This window comes from Equus asinus, chromosome 21 (assembly GCF_041296235.1).
Source record: "Equus asinus isolate D_3611 breed Donkey chromosome 21, EquAss-T2T_v2, whole genome shotgun sequence".
Classification (NCBI taxonomy): Eukaryota; Metazoa; Chordata; class Mammalia; order Perissodactyla; family Equidae; genus Equus; species Equus asinus.
In genome coordinates, this window is record NC_091810.1 from 67453524 (window position 1) to 67468858 (window position 15335).

General features: G+C 41.0%; 1 pseudogene; it reads left to right on the forward strand.

Moving 5' to 3' along the window:
- Positions 1 to 14348: 14348 nt before the first annotated feature.
- Positions 14349 to 14756, forward strand: LOC106831078 (small ribosomal subunit protein eS17-like; annotated as a pseudogene).
- Positions 14757 to 15335: the final 579 nt, after the last annotated feature.

A 15335-nucleotide genomic window follows, 5' to 3' on the forward strand; every position in this document is an offset into this window, starting at 1 on the left:
GTACCCTCTGGGAGAACCATCCTTAAAAGGATGGAGTTGCACTAGAGCAGAAGTTGCAAACTGATGGCCTTCAGACCATATCTGGCCTCCAGACACTTTTTCTTTGGCCCACAAAATGCTTTTTTCTGAAACTTGAACTTGTTTGCTAACATTAAAAAATTATGAAATTTACCATAAAAAATCCAGATTGTTGAAATTTTGTGGAAACACCTGGCAACCTGGGTCCACATTTCCACATGCCAACAGTCTGATGGAGCTGAGGTACCCTCTCCCTTTAGATGGAGCGCATGGTCTCTGGTTCCCACGATCCCCTCCTGGCACACAGTGCTTCTTTGTGTTGCCTGCCTCATCCTGGTGTTTGATTCTGGAAACACTAGACTAGACAAACTCTAGAACCCCTAGTTGTTCTAATTTTTGGAGTGGGAGACAAAAGTTGCTGAGGGCATGCTGCTGGTAAGGCCAGCAGTGATTTAAGAGGACACTGGTTGCTGTCCTTGAAGGGTCCAAGGGCCTTGAGCCAGATTCCTTCCATCTCTCCGTTGCCACACACTGAGCAGACTGGAGAACACAGAAGTTTATAAAATAGAGAAAGTAGAAGAAGAAACCAAGCTTGGCTCAATAATGGTTACCAGTATATTCAGTAAAATATCTGAAACTTCATTGCTTGCAAAAAATATTAAGGAGGAGGCCACAGCTTCCCTTCCAGAAGCATCTCAGAATGATCCCTTTGGAACAGAGCTAAGTGGGATGTGAGAAAGTGAAGGAGGATATGCTTTCGTGGGGACAGGCCCTGCCCCTCACCCTGGGGGAGTTAATTCTGCAGGCTCCCTAAGGCCGTGAGAGCCTCTTCAACCCCAAAACAACATCTCACTGGAAAGAGAATGTGTAGAGTAGGACTTGTAGACTATAGGCTGGCATCAGTGACATGCACAAACAGTATCCAAAAGCCACCTCTGGTGAACAGTCTGAGCAGGACAGCTCCAAGTCTTCTTGGAAAGTAGCCTCACCCATGGTAAATAGATGCATTCAGGTAGATGCACTCAGGAATGTACTTCCTGTCCTGCTACTTAACCCTCCCGCACACTGTCTCTGATTCAGCTTTCCAACAGAGCCGAAGGATTCCTCAAGAAACAATACCCAAATTCCTCTGCCAGGTGTCCACGCAAACAGCAAAGCAAAAGAACAGGTGTGCCTGTGGCTAAAGAAAAGAGAGAGAGAACAAAACAGATCAAGGAGAGAAGCAATCTGTGTATAATAGGCTGTGGTAGTTAAATCGTTATCTTCTTTGAATTCTTTTAGAAATAAAATAAATATAAAAAGACAAGTAATTTTCTCACCTAATTTGCTTGTGGAGCTGATAATTAAGTGTTGTTGGTTGCATCACCAGAATGAATTTGTGATACTTGCTCTAGTGTCTCTGCATATTTAAAGATGAAAATGTTCTTTCTGGTGCTCAGTAAAAATATCATTTTTATGAACTCTCTCCCCCAGGCAGTTCTGTAGCCTCCATTTCATGTTTATGGAGCTGCAAGCCTGCCTATCTGGGATATGACAAAGACCAACTTTACACCTAAACGCTCCTGTCAGCGGACCTGGTCCTTAACTCTGAGAAACAGGCCTGGACTCAGAATTCCACAGAGATTCCCGATGTTCTCAGAGAGACCTCCTACCCTTGCATCTGTATGTTTCTGACTCCCTCCCCTCTTACAGTTCAAAAAATGGTAGGCAGGAAACATTGCATAATGGTTAAAACTCCAGCTCCAGAGGCAGACCTGTCTTGGAATGCCCAGAGCCATTTGCATGGACTTGGGCAAGTCATTAAACTCCTTGAGCCTGGTTTCCTCATCCTCAAATGGAAACAAGAATGGTAACTCACAGGGATTACTGCGAAGATGAAATGAGCTAACACATGTAAAGTATTTAGCACATCTGGAGCATAGTAAGAGTTCATTACAGGGTAGATAGCATCATCGTCGTCACTATCACTACCTATTCCAGATGATCCCAAAGTAGTTGCATGTCAGAATTACCAGAGGATAATCTTAAAAAGACATATTCACAGATCTCACTCTCAAAACCATATTAGAACTTCTGAGAGTGGTCCTAATGATTTATGCTAAGCTCTCTAAGTGAATAAATGCCTGGGAACCATCGATCCAGGCCTGCTGCCACAGAACCTTAGAGACTGAGCATGGAGAGAGTGGTGGCTCTAGGGGGATTCAAGTTCAAAGACAGAACAAGGACCCAACTTCTCCTTTGAGAATCATTGTGTTTAATCTTCGGGAAAGGGCATCATCACAACTGTCATTGGTATAAGTCACCTCACGTCTCTCAGGTTTCTTTTTAATCTTATTTATTGACGCCAAAGACACTCATTGCTAGCATACCACGATATTCCACAGAGATTGAATTTGCTCATTCTTTAAGCAGGTGTTTACAGTGGAGACAACAGCATAAATACAGAAGAAAAATTTAAAAATATTTCTTTTTTAAAGAAGTGGAGAGGGAGACACTTAATTTTAGCTTTTTAAACTAACATCTCTAATCAAGTTTAGCTCTTCTAAGGCTAGTTACTAAATATTCTTTGTGTGATGCCCTCAGTTGAAATGCTCAACAAAGCACATTGCTCCCATGAGATATGATGTTCTTCTGGTAGTTGGGACAAAGGTAGGTGAAGAAGTAAAAATGTTCTCCATTCCGGTTGACCGTGCCAAACCAAGAATTGTTTTGGCCGTGGAACATCAGGTTTAATTCAACCTTTCTTACTTCTGCTCTTGCTCAGGTGATGGATCTGCAGGAAACAAATGTGGGTGACTGGTGTGGCCAGATCTTGACAAACCCTCAAAATCAGAGAGAGCAAATAAAGCCCGGCATTTACTCATAGGCATCACAACCGTGACTGGTCCATCTCTGAAGCCCACTGCAGGCTGGAGCGGAGAAAAGGCATATCAGCACACTTCTCATTTCCATAGCTGTCACATCACCACTGTCTCCCCCTGCAAGAAATATCTTGGTTGGTAATGACCAGCAACACTTTTAGAGGGATGAACATAAATTCTGTCTAGTTTATAAAAACTGAATTATTTGCAAATTTTATCACTTTATTAGAGTGATGCTGTTAAACATCTTATAATACATAAGACAGATCCCTAATCAAAGAATTATCTCACCAAAATGCAATAGTGCCAGGAGTGATGAATGGCTATGGAAGAATCTGTCCGATTGGGCTCCTGCCCTCCTCTGCATGGCAGCCCGTCTCTTTTGCACCCCACCAGGACACAGGGATCACTGATATTGGTTTTCATTGTCGGCTTGTTGGGCAGTCTCTAGGGCAGACAGGGGACATCTGTTTGCAGAAATCTCTTTCCTCCCAAGGGTATATGGGAGAAGCATGTATTTCAGGCTGACCTGAAGGATTACAATGGCACAACCAGCTTGGGGGTGGCTGAGATGCAGTCCTGCATCCTGTAATAACTAGCTCGAGTGCTTAACAAAATCAAAAAGATGAATGGATATCGTTTGTGCTGCCCCTCTGTGTTTAGGAAGGTGAAATAATCAGAAATAAATGGAGAAAGTTGTTAAGCAGATGGCATGTGGATTAACTACCAAAGGAAGTTAAAATTCCAAATCGATGGTAAACCTGCCTTGTTGTAGCCATTGCTTCTGCTGCTGCTATTGCTGCTACTTAACATCCACCCCAAGTTACACAGCCTTCGCAATTATATTCTTCATACTCTTGACTCCAACAAGGTTTTTGATATATTATTTTTTGGCCATAGAAGAGAATATCTGACAACTGTGAGCAGCTGCAACATCAATAATTTCTGATATCCTGGAAAAATGTGGATCCAGTTCTGAAAGCCATGCTATTTAACTTTCATCCATGTTTTTGCATTCCTGAGACGTGATTTTCCCCAAATCGTCTGTGTTTCTTCTTTTGGCTATGAAAAAGGATGGTAATGACCAAATTAGTCACTAGCCAATGGGCACCTGCTCTGAATCAGCAGCAAAATTAGAAACAACAGGATCATTTGGAATTCCAATTCAGAGAAACCAATGGGGTAGTTATAAATTTTGTTCTGTTGAAAAACTTAAAAAGGAAAGTGAAATAATGTTATATCATTTTGACTTTGAGAAATCCAACTTTGCCTGCTTTGATCATTCGTCCTGCTGGGTTGTAGAGAAAATTATTTTTAGTCTTTACCAGTGCTCACCACCACCACCCAGGAATCCTCAGGAGATGTCAGGGGTCTGAGGCAGCCTGGAGCATTAGCTCTCTGCACTGGTTCCCACTGAGGTGCTCATGGTCTGGGTGATCTCTAACAGGGCTGCTATGGTAAACAATTTAAGAGAGCGCCATTTACCATAGACTACAGTCTGAATGGTTCCCCTAAAAATATTCGAGGAAGACATGTCACCTCAATGCTGCTGGGCAAAAGTGGCATGGGGACTTCTGCCAATTCTGGAAGCTACTACAAATGTAGGCTATCTGGCCGTCCCCCCTCTGAGATTCTCCCACCTCCCTGGAGCACTATGCAGGAGCAGGGTGCCAGTTATTCCATACCTCATCTCCTCCCTAGTTTGGGGGAACCTCCCCAGAGCTTCCAAGACTCCTTCAAAGCTTCCTACCTTTCCTCTCATAGAACTCACCCACCCACCTACCCACCCTATGTCCTTCTAGTAACTTCAGTGGATCACCAGAAACATGAATTTAGCTTTTCTTGGGAGTGAGGAGGGCAGTTAGTGTAGAAAAGTGAGATGTTAAAATCAGTCTGGTTTTTGTGTTTTTTTTTTTCTAATTCACCCTGACCTACCTGGGGCTGAGTTAATCCCAGAGCTTTTTCAAGGAGGGATCTGAGATAACTTGACAAATGAAAAGAAGAGAGTGCATCCCAAGAGCATTACACCTCATGAAGAAGACCCCAATTATCACCCCTTTAGCAGGAAAGAGAAGGAAGTAACTCAAGAGCGAAAGGTGGGAAGGAAAAAGCAGCAAAGACACAGTTTAAGTTCATCTCCCCAGAGTGTATGTTAGATGACCAACTCTGTTTCTCTGGTTTCCTTCTTTCACAGTATTTCTCAGGCAGTGTTCACATTCACACTCTTATTCTAATCTCTCATCTTCCTTCCTGGACTACCTAGTCCAATGGAGGCCCGTCTTCTGAGGTGTCCAGCCCTGCTGGGTCAATCCATTGGTGTCAGAGTTGATTGGCAGAGCATGAAGTTTCTACTCAATAAGAAAGGAGAAAAGCCATCATAATCAGGAAAATAATGGAGAGTCCATACATCAACAGATTAAGGATTTCCCATGAAAAGAAACATTCTGATCCACCATGACATTTCCCCTTTGCATAGTAGTTTTTCTAATTTCTTTTCTTAGACCTATTGCTCTGTTGTTTAATAGACACTTACCACTTTGCGGGCTGTTTATGGCCCCCTTTGCGCCCTCACAGTAGCACTTAGCAAGTTGCCTTGCACATATTAGGTGCTCTATACTGGTTTGTGGAGTGGAAATAAAAAGATGAAGCAGCCACAAAGATGAAAACTAATATACAAAAAAGCATGGGAACCAAGGCACTTTTTCATTAATCTTCTATAACCATTTTTCATTAATCTTGTATAGCAGCAACCCTACTCCTGAAAGCTGTCACACCTTTGAAGTGAGACGGTTTTGTGTGTGTGTGTGTGTGTGTGTGTATGCATGTGTGTGTGTTTAAAGAAGGAGATAGAAGCCACTGTGTTGGCTTGTTGCTCAGCCATCCTCCTTCCAGGGTATTGGGAGGCTGAGCTTCACTGATGAGCATGGGTTTCATTGCTTCCATTAGTCCCGTTAGCTGGATCAGAAGAGAGCATCTTTAAGCCTAAGCAGCCCACAAATCCTGGAGCACTTCCCTTTCATGTGCCCCACTGCTTATCTACTCTGACAACAATATGGTGAGACTTCCCTCCCTCTGGCTTAGGGCCATGGTTACCATCAGAGCACACACAGTGCTCTAGGAGTGGGCAGAATAGCAGGAAAAGGTCAGAATGAATACATACTTCTCTTGAAAGAAATATACCTTGGCTCAACTGCTTGTCTACAGGAACAGAGGACATCTCTGCAAGGCATTCGCCAAACTAGCATATATTTCTGAGAGCGGGATGTTGAACTTCTAACCACAACCAGAGTCAGTCACAAGTGACAGTCCTTTACAATTTATAGCAACCCTAATAAAAAGGGTTCACAAGGGGAAAGATCCATCTCACCTCTGAGTGATGATAAAGGAGAAAGGGAAAGTGGTAGATAATGGACAGTATTTGGATTTATTTCTCTTGAGTGAGGAGAACAGAAATGAACAGACATGAGAGTCTGTGTAATGTCAAATGTCCCCAGGAGGTCTTACCAGGGAAGGGAGCAAGTGTACAGGCCTTATTTAAAAAGATGCTGTAAATGTCAATTCTTCTTTGCCTCCCTAGAATTTGTATCCTTCATTCTGAGAGGCTTTTTCATTTAAAATTGGAAGAAAAGGACACCAATTTGCAATGCCACCGATGAATGAGACATGGCTTAAAATGGTCAGTTGATGTGACGTCCATTTAGTTTTGCTGTACAATAAACCACCCTAAAACTTGGTGGTTTAAGACACATGCATTTAACCCACAATTCTGTGGGTCAGTAATTTGCGCTGGCTCAGTTGGGAAGTTCTGATCTAGACTAGGCTACAGCATCTGCTGTAGCTGCCGAATCTGCTGAGGGCTGGAACAGCTCATCTCTGCTCCATGTGCTCTTTCATCTGCCCATAGGTAGCCTGAGATTGTTCACCTCGTGGCTGGCAGGCTTCCAAGAGACAAAGCTAATCGCTCAATGCTTCTGGAGGCCTAAGCTCACCACTGGCACAGCCTGATTTCTGCCTCGTTCTGTTGGTCAAAGTAAGTCACATGGCTAAGCCCAATTTCAAGGGGTCAGGAAGATACTCCATCTCTTGAAAGGAGAAGTTGCGAAGTCACATTACAAAGGGGTGTGACTTCAGAGAGGACTTGAGAATTGGCAACTTTTTCAAACTATCTATATAGTTAGACTTTTCATGACTTGCCCCTGGCCTCTGTGCCAGCTTTGCAGGAAACCACACAGTAACTAGCGGCTGATTCACAAGAAGAGAACTGGACGAAGAATCGGGAAACCTGAATTCTTGTCCTGATCCTGCCATCTTCAGACTGTGTGACACTGAAACTTTGATCTTCTCTTAGAGAAGGAGGTGGATTCAGTGAACTCCAAGGCCCTTTCTGTAACTAAAGTCCTATGATTCTGGAATAGGCAGCTTTTCTTTCAGCAGCTCAGGAAGTGAGCAAAATATATATTTTGGTATTAAAAATGGATTTTATTATGTTTTTCATTATCTTCTGCTCTGGTCATCACCCACAACTAGCTTGTCTCTCTTCCATTCTACTGTCTAAGGTATCTCTTTGGGAAATTTGGATCCATTGGAAGACAAAAAGTACAATAAATAATCTCTTTTTAATTTTAATTACTTGTTGCACAAATAATATTGTGAAAATAGTGTCAGAAATAAACATTCAAAAATCCTACCACTCAAATAATATACACATAATTACACACGTTCCTTGAATACACATGGCATTTAAAATCCATAGTCATCAGCTTTAAAGTATACATCTTTATTTTAAGAAACAGGTATACAGAAAAGTGCACACATCCTAAGTATACAGCTCAATGAATTTTCAAAGTGTAAACATACCCAAGTAGTGAATATCCAGATCAAACAAAACATTACTAAAAGCCCGAAGCCCTGCCCCTCCCAATTACTACTGGTTCCCCCAAGTTAACCAGTGTCTTGACTTCTATCACTATAGATCAGTTTTTCTAGACAATAGAATGGAAAAGGAACCTTCCACGGACCTTCATGTAAATGGAATTAAGTAACATGTACTCTTTCCTATCTGTCTTCTTTCACTCAACATTATGATTGTGAGATTCGTTGATGTTGTTGTATGTAATGGTACTTTGTTAATTTTCGTTGCCATAAATTATTCCATTGTATGAACATACCAATGATTTATTCATCCATTCCACTGCTGGGCATTTTGGCAGCTTCCAGTTTGGGACTATTATGAATAGTACTTCTATGAACATTCTTATAAGTGTTTTTGGCACACACATGTACAAATTTGTTACATATACACCTAGAAGTGGAATTGTTAAATCATAAGTTTTACGTTTGCTGTGGTAGATACTATTAAACAGTTTTCCAACTTGGTTTTACCAAATTACATCCCCACCAGCAACATATTAGAGCTCCCATTGATCTACATCTTTGATAACTTGGTGATGTTGGCCTTTCAAAATTTTAGCAAATCTAGGGGGCAGCCCTGTGACACAGGGGTTGGACTTGCACTCTCCACTTTGGCAGCCCAGGGTTTGTGGGTTGGGATCCTGAGTGCAGACCTACACACTGCTCATCAAGCCATGCTGTGGCAGTGTCCCATATACAAAATAGAGGAGGATTGGCACAGGTGTTAGCTCAGGGACAATGTTCCTCACACACAAAAAAAGAAATTTACCAAATCTACTGAATGTGTACGAATATGTCACTGTGATTTTGTCAATGCTGTTTTTATAATGCTTTTTCTGTTTGTTTTCACATGACATTAAAGATCATCCCTTGAAGTTCCATCCAGTCCTTGAGTTCTCTGATTCTCCCTTTTCTGGTACAGAATTTTAAAAATACATGCAAAAGCAAAATGTGGTGTATATATATATACAGTGGAATATTATCCAGCCTTAAAAAGAAAGGAAATTCTGAAACACACAATACATGGATGAAACTTGAGGACATTATGCTGAGTGAAATTAGTCAGTCACCAAAAGACAAATACTGTATGATTCCACTTACATGAGGTACTTAGAGTAGTCAAATTCATAGAGACAGAAAGTAGAATGATGGCTGCCAGGGGCCAAGTGGAGGAGAATGAGGAATTACTGTTAAGTGGGCACAGTTTCAGTTTTGCAGGATGAAAAGAGTTCTGGAGATAGACAGTGGTGATGGTTGCACAACAATGTGAATGTACTTAATACCACTGAACTCTACACTTAAAAGTGGCTACGATGGCGAATTTCATGTTGTGTGTATTTTACCAGAATAATTTTTTTAAAAACAGGCAGAAAGAAAATGGCCATCAGTCTAAAACTTCATATAAAGTACATGGTATCTCCTCCTGTCTCAATTGTCAAAGTTCTTTCAGGAGATGCCAGGTAGGCTATGAAGAGAAAGGAGAGGGGCCAGCCCCGTGGCCAAGTGGTTAAGTTCGAGTGCTCCGCTTTGGCGGACCAGGGTTTTGCCGGTTCGGATCCTGGGCGCACACATGGCACCACTCATCAGGCCATGCTGAGGTGGCGTCCCACATAGCACAACCAGAGACGCTCACAACTAGAAGATACAACTATGTACTGGAGGGCTTTGAGGGGAAGAAAAAGAAGAAAAAAAAAAAGATTGGCAGTAGATGTTAGCTCAGGTGCCAATCTTAAAAAAAAGAGAGAGAGAGAGAAAGGAGAATATGAGTAGTACAATGTTTCCAAGCACAATAGATTCCTTTACCAAGCATTACAGAATTTATCTACCTCCCTCCACCCACAAAAAACAGAATGGCTGAGTATACAGAAGTCACAAGGAAGCAGATTTCTCCTCAATGAAAGAAAGTACCTGTCTTTGAATAAACTGAATAACAACAAAATGGCCCTCTGGAAACTGACCATGTTTGAATTTTTCTTTTGAGGGATGCTACACAGATAGGAAAACAGAAGCTCCTCCTGGTTCTATAATTCTAGTAGATTTTTCTTGACACTTGAATCTTGAACTAAATATAGGCATTAATTATCTCCAGATTATTTGAAGTGCCTTTTTGAATGTGTTTCCCCCTTCCCTAGGAGCAAGGTGGTCCTTTCAGATCATTCATAGCCATGATCCAACATGCCTATGTTAGACCAATAAAAATCGCCTTGAGATAACATATGCCATTGTTAAGAATAAACTCTGATTGAAACAGACCAACTTCACGGATGCCCATTAGATTGCCTGCTTTCTTGGAGACTTGGTGCTGTAGACTGAATGCTTGTGTCCCCCCAAAATCCATGTGTTGAAACCTAATCCCTAATGTGATGGTGTTTGAAGGTGAGGCCATTGGGAGGAGATTAGGTGATTAGGGTGGAGCCCACAATGAATGGAATTAGTGCCCTTATAAAGAAGCTCAAGAGCTCCCTCACCCCTTCTTCCATGTGAGCACACAGCAAGAAGACAGCCGTCTATGAACTGGGAAACAGGCCCGCACCAGACACAGAGTCTGCCAGCACCTTGATCTGGGACTTCCCAGCCTCCAGAACTGTGAGAAAGAAATGTCGTTGAGGCCACCTAAACTATGGTATTTTTGTTACAGCAGCCTGAATGGACTAAGATACTCACTCTTTAACCTCGCCTATATTCTATAATCAAGCCTAGTCTCTGAACTCCTATTGACTCTTCCCTGAACTCTTCAGTCTGAATTAGATGCCAGTCTATTGTTTTACTGGGAGTCCCCTGGCACAGTCCCAGACCAGCCTTGTAATGTCCTATGCAATGCCAAGTGTGAAGAGAGATGGATGAGATTATTCCTGATTCAAACCATTTCCCGTCTGAAATGGAAACCAGGTTAATGAGTGGCATAAACATTGTGATCACTTTTAACTAGGATATGAATCAGCTTAGTGAAAATGACTCTTTTATAGCTATTTTTACTTTCATTAGAGCCTTGTCAGGAAACATTATTTTAATAGGTGTCAAATCCAAGCTTATTTTTTAACCTGCTTAGGTCTCTAATATTCTTCAACCTGGAATATTTAAGAAAATTTGTGCACTCAGGTCTAGAGGCAAAGCGCAACGGGAAACCGTTTGCTCAGCTTGGAGAAAACTCTATGTCAAAAATGGCTATCGACTATGTACAGATAGATGATTTCTAAAGATCCATTTTAGTTTTAGAATGCTATGATTTCCATTAAGTAATAATAATGGAGATCATTTGTTAACTATTTTCATCTCACAAGGGAGAGAGGTACAATTATTTTCACCCACTGTACACGTGGGGAAATGAAGTCCTAGTAAGGAAGAATAAACTCCTGTGGCCATTCCCAGCGCCACGATTCTAATTATGGCTACAACACACGCATGTTCTCAACCATTGCTCTCTGTAAAGGACATTGAGTTGTCATCCACATTACCCAGCCAGACTGAAAGGAAACAGGTATCAAGACTGAGAGGAGATATGAGCTTGACAGAAAAATTTACCACTGGTAAGAGTTAAGAAGCAGTGAAAATGCTACTAAAATGAAGCTATGACATATTTGCTACAATATTTAAAAAGATATTACATATTCCTATCTAATTACAATCAATCAGGTGAACTTGCCTAAATCAGAGATGAAAGAAACAGTGGAAGAACTTCCCGTCCTGAAATAATTCTGTGTCTAGTGAGGTCCCAGAGAGAGTCTAATCTGCTTACCCACTGAAAGTGTTACTCAAATATAATCTCTAAAGGAAGGGACTAAGTGAATTTATCACTATTTTGCCTGGCATATAGAAGACCCTCAAGAAATGTTTATTGACTGCCTAATTGGTTGAATTTGAGCATGTTCTGGCCTACTTAGGCGGCAGATGGGGTAGGCTAGCTATAACATCACTGAGATGTGGGCTTGATGAGCTCCTTAGATATGAAATAACTGAAGTAGTTGGAGGTGACGGTAGATGCTGTAGGGATAAGACCCTCAAACAGATGAGAGGAAATCATGGCTACAGTTCTCGTCCCAAAAAAGAGAGGGTCAGAAACCTTAAGTTTGCTATGATAGGCTTGGCTGAGCTTTTGGGAAAGGAACAGCTTACGTGCAGAACTGTTCCCTCCGCATCTAAATTGGGTCCTGGATGAGTCTTGAAAGAACTTGGGGTAAGTTCCTAAGACAAAAGGGACAGCATGGGCCAAAATATCAGGCTAGTGAAAAAGTACACCAGTAAGTCCTCAAGAAGCTGAGTGTGCAAAATCATTTGTTTCTGGCTTCACTTAAGAACTTAGCATGGAAGGGAGGAAAGCCTCCATCCCTTGACTCATGGGAGATGTTGATGCTGAGTGGCAAGCCAACAATTACATGTCAAGATGAATGACATGAGGTGGAGGCCAAAGAAGAGGTTTTGAGGACCATCAGAATGGTTTCCATGAGGCCTAACCAGAATGTCAGGAGCAAAAGACAGAAGGAGAGGAGGTTCCTTGAGTAGAAAAGATCTGTAGCATCTTACTGGCCAGGACAACTTAGGTCACCTGCAGTACTGTAACCAATTGTCTCCATCCCTGGGGTCAGAGCACTGATCAGAACTGTCTCCTAAAGCCAGAGCTCCTGGCACTAGGCTGGACTTTGGGAAGCTCTCTATTTGTCTTCTGGTGCTCCCAAGAAGCCAGATCCCTAATATTTACAAGTAAGTATCTAGATAAGTCTGCCATATAGGAACGCATGGCTTTATCAGAGAACAATGGAAAGTAAGGATATTTATAAATGTCCTCTTTACAGATCTCCTATGTTCAAGTTACTACAGGTGATAAGTCTTCCAATAGAAAGAGGTATTTATTTATATTAAGATCAACTTCTTTATTTCCTCAAGGGACTCAGAAGAAATTTCTCCTCTGTCTCAGTACCGAGAACAGTTTTGCTTCTTCCAAGCAGCTCTCTTGTTTTTATGGTATTTGTGCTGTGAATCATGTGACAAATCTTGTTCCCTGCTACTAATCAGAGCAGATCTAAATTTGTGACCATACAGCTATATAGAATACAGTTTTTATGGTATGCACTTGGAATTCTGACTTTTTAAATCTTACTTTACTCCAAAATTTCAATTTATTTACTCTGATTTTCCCTTAATTCAATTGGAAAATCTCCTTTTCTTTTGCTTTGTTGTTGCTGTTGTTGTTATGTGTGTGTGTGTGTGTGTGTGTGTGTGAGTGTGTGCGCATGCGTATAACTTGTTATGCATTCTATATTTCATGATTCACCACTAATTCTTTTGGGAATGAGCCAGTATAAGAAAATAATGAGATATAATGAAATAAAATAGGTTTTACGCCTTCTGTATATCTAGGAATTTCTTTAACCGGCAATTTTAAAGCTTTAGACATTGATGAAAGAAATTGAAGAAGACATAAATAAATGAAAAGGTATTCCATCTTTATGGACTGGAAGAATTAATATTGTTAAAAATGTCCATATTACCTAAAGCAATCTACAGATTTAATGCAAAATTCCAATAGCTTTTCTCACAGAAATAGAAAAAACAATTCTAAAATTTGTATGGAACCACAAAAGACCCCAAATAGCCAAAGCAATCTTGAGAAGAATGAAGCTAGAGGCATCACACTTCCTGATTTCAAACTATATTACAAAGTGATAGTAAACAAAACAGTATGGCATTGGCATAAAAACAGACACATAGATCAATGGAACAAAATAGAGAGGCCAGAAATAAACCCGTGCATATATATACAGTCAATTCATTTATAAGATAAGAGCCAAGAATATACAATGGGAAAAAGAGAGTCTCTTCAATCAATGGTGTTAAGAAAGATGGACAGCCACACGCAGAAGAATGAAACTGGACCCCTATCTTATACCATACACAAAAATCAACTCAAAATGGATTAAAGTTGCTAATGTAAGACCTGAAACCATAAAACTCCTAGAAGAAAATGTTGGAAGAAAGCTGCTTGACATTGATCTTGGCAATAATTTTTTGGATTTGGCACCAAAAGCAAATCCAACAAAAGCAAAAATAAATAAGTGGAACTACATCAAACTAAAAAGCTTCAGCACAACAAAGGAAACCATCAATGTAATGAAAAGACAACCTATAGAATGGGAGGAAATATCTGCAAACCACATGTCCAATGAGGGATTAATATCCAAAATATACAAGGAACTCACACAACTCCATAGCAAAAAAACAAACAAAAAACAAAATAACCCAACTAAAAAAATGGGCAAAGGACCTGAATAGACATTTTTACAAGGAAGACTTACAAATGGTCAACAGGTACATGAAAAGGTGCTCAACATCACTAATCATCAGGGAAATGCAAATCAAAACAACAAGGAGATAACACCTCACACCTGTTAGAATGGCTATTATCAAAAAGACAAGAGACAACAATTGCTGGTGAGGAGGTAGATAAAAAGGAACACTTGTACACTGTTGATGGGAATATATACTGGTATAGCCACTATGGAAAACAGTATGGAGATTCTTCAAGAAATTAAAAAATAACTCTTTTACCAGTGACGTGCCAACATGGGCCGCATTCGCACCAAGACCATGAAGAAGGCGGCCCGGGTCATCATTGAGAAGTACTACCCATGCTTCAGCAATGACTTCCACACCAACAAGCACGTGTGTGAGGAGATCGCCATCATTCCCAGCAAGAAGCTCTGCAACAAGATCACAGGCTATGTTACCCACCTGAGGAAGCGCATCCAGTGAGGACCTGTGAGAGGAATGTCCATCAAGTTGCAGGAGGAGGAGAGGGAGCAGAGGGATAACTATGTTCCTGAGGTCTCAGCCCTGGATCAGGAGATCATTGAAGTAGATCCTGCCACTAAAGAAATGCTGAAACTCTTGGACTTTGGCAGTCTGTCCAACCCGCAGTTCACTCAGCCTAAAGTTGGGATGAATTTCAAAACACCATGTGGAGCTGTTTGAAAAAGCTTCTGGAAAGCAAAGGAAACCATCAACAAAATGGAAAGACAACCCACCAACTGGGACAAAATATTTGCAAGTCATTTATCAGACAAGGGGTTGATGTCCAAAGTATATAAAGAACTCACACAACTCAACAACAACAAAAAAAACAACCCGATCAAAAAATGGGCAGAGGATATGAACAGACATTTTTCAAAGGAAAATATACAGATGGCCAGCAGACACATGAAAAGATGCTCAACGTCACTAAACATTAGGGAAACACAAATCAAAACTACAATGAGACATCACCTTACACCAGTCAGAATGGCTATAATTACCAAGACAAAAAGCAGGAAATGTTGGATAGGATGTGGAGAAAGGAGAATGCTCATACACTGCTGGTGGAAATGCAAACTGGTACAGCCACTATGGAAAACAGTATGGAAATTCCTCAAAAAACTAAAAATAGAAACACCATATGACCCAGCTATCCCTCTACTGGGTATCTACCTAAACAACTTGAAATCAATAATCCACAGTAACATACATTCCCCTATGTTCATTGCAGCACTGTTCACAATAATCAAGACATGGAAA